Raw genomic sequence first — 2,442 nt, 5'->3', positions numbered from 1 at the left:
CCGGGAGGAGAAGAAGACGGTCCATAACGGTACGGTAAACAAATAACTCTGGATCTTAACGGCGCATTTGCCTGGTTAATCTCAACCCTCTACAATTACTTATTTTCAAAGAAGTACCTTACATTCAATCTGAAACGTACGAAGTAGGTGAGTTGGTTGTCTTCATGTTGTGTCCAAACATGGTAGTTTTCCGTGCTTTACGTTCGTGCCTTGTCCCTTGCACTCTAACAAGTCGATGCAAATTTGCGGCTTGAGGTGTTAGCGCTGCTGTTATCAGACAGTTTATTTTTAAACACAGTCTTCTTTACACGTGCGCTGGTTCTCCCCGATGTTTTGGGTAATGGGGAGGGGTGGGGGCTCTTTAGATAGCCTGCACTAGTTGCGCATTTAACTAAAAGTGAATTAACAATTGGCTGACCAGCGCAATTAACTCTGCTTCTTCTGAACAGCACAGCGTAGGCTACACAGTGCTGTAGGCTGGCCTACCATTTCTGCATCCGTTGTTGTAGTTTGGGCGTAAATTTCAAATACCTTTCTTTCTGTCCTTGTCGCTTCCTAATTGCATGCATTAGGATAACAATAATCACCGTTATGTCGCTATACCAGGGTTGTGGTGGTGTGTGGACGTGGAGGCGAGGGGTAGGTCTTCACATCCTCATGTTTACATCAGCTGCAATCAGTTAGAGCACCTTCCCTTCAAATCCGAGGATATTTTGCATGCCTGTTGTTTTTTCGATGGCTGAAGTGAGATGGTTGATGGTGCGGTGTCCAGTGGTGGAGAAAATAGAGATCATTTAGTTGTAGATTAAGGACTTTCCTCAAATTGGACTTTGTTCATTATGCCCTTCAGATACCACCTACACATCAGACTATTTATTTTTCATTTATGGACATTTTTAATATAGATTCTTGATCTCAGTGTACATGGAGCAATATTTAGAGAGTGAGTGTGTGTGTGTGTGTGTGTGTGTGTGTGTGTGTGTGTGTGTGTGTGTATGTGTGTGTGTGTGTGTGTGTGTGTGTGTGCGTGTGCGTGTGCGTGTGCTTGTGCGTGTGCGTGTAGTGATGTTACTCTGCAACATGTAGAGGGAGCACTTCAGACAATCCAGCAGATGTCCTACAGCACTTCACATGTTGCTGCCAATGCCCAGTGATCTGCTCAGATATGAGCCAAAATATTTGTTCAAATAAACTGCCTGTAGCTCTTCCTATTAATTTCTCTCTTTCCTTCTACTTCCTCAGGCTCTGTCTTACACACTCACACACACAAACACACACACACATACACATTTTAGCAGGCATCCTGTCTGTTCCCTTTGAAAAAAATCTGAGTAATCATGGTCTCAGGAGACGCTGGTCTATTTCCAGCCGCCCACTGACAGATCATATGGGAATCATGCAGTGTTAAAGTTTTATCAGACTGGAGCTGGGAAGTCTCATACATCTTATACACATTTAAACCCACATTCTCCCTAATACTCACTAAAAGATTCAAACATAGAGTTGTGCTCAGACGTCCTTTTGTCTAGATTCGTAATAGCTACGCATTCAGATCCACACACACACACACACACACACACACACACACACACACACACACACACACACACACACACACACACACACACACACACACACACACACACACACACACACACACACACACACACACACACACAGACACACACAAATACATAGCCTACACACCACATTCTCTTGTGTATACATGGAACTTCTGCAGACATAACAAGTCACATCTTTTAATGTAGTCTCGTCACTCATGCATAGGTTATGAGACACTACTCTTCCAGCCACTAATGTCATGATTAAACTTTAATATTTTTTCAGCAAGGGATGATTCCCACTCCTTCTGAAAAGAGGATGTTTTGGATGAGTGAGTTGTTGGCGTTTAGCTGCACGACTTTAAGATTGTTTAAAAACTGAAGGATTTCCATCCCAGGAGCATCAACGTAAGGGCCATGTTCCAGGAGAGGCTGCAGTGCCTACAGTGCTACGATGTCTGTGTTGGCTTTTGTTGTGAACAGGAAATATAATCATTTCAATTCTGTGACCGTAGTTTGTTCATGTCTGCCACAGAAATTATGTTATTGACCACAGCTGGACTACAGCAGTTTTGTCTCCAAACAACACAATATTAGAGCAGGTTGTGTGTAATTGAAAGATATACTGGAGTGTTTCTATTCAGGGCGAGAGTCAGTGTCGTTCAGACGGATGTTTCGAAGCAGCATTGTGATTAAACCACAGGACTGGAGAAATGCCCGATAGACTCACTACTGTCCTTATGTAACTCTCAGTATACAGCCATCATTGCTTCGGTGGTACCCAAAGTTAGAGTTATCCTTTCTCTAATTTAACTCAGACTACAGTTATTTTCCTCATGTTACTGAGAGAGTAGAGTTATCATTGATAAGAGGTTACTTT

The 2,442-nt window shown here is 42.8% G+C and overlaps 1 protein-coding gene across 2 annotated transcripts in view; it reads left to right on the top strand.

Annotated features, from left to right (window-relative positions):
• Positions 1–2,442, top strand: part of LOC308369479 (semaphorin-4B-like) — an 11,614-nt gene continuing 9,172 nt past the window's right edge. The window contains exon 1 of one of the 2 annotated variants that reach the window (XM_080843941.1): positions 1–29. The gene's annotated coding sequence lies outside the window, so the exon portion shown is untranslated. The other variant, XM_080843940.1, reaches the window with a different exon arrangement.

Source organism: Sprattus sprattus (assembly GCF_963457725.1).
Source record: "Sprattus sprattus genome assembly, chromosome: 8".
In the NCBI taxonomy this organism is placed as follows: Eukaryota; Metazoa; Chordata; class Actinopteri; order Clupeiformes; family Clupeidae; genus Sprattus; species Sprattus sprattus.
This window is presented reverse-complemented; position numbering and strand designations above follow the sequence as displayed.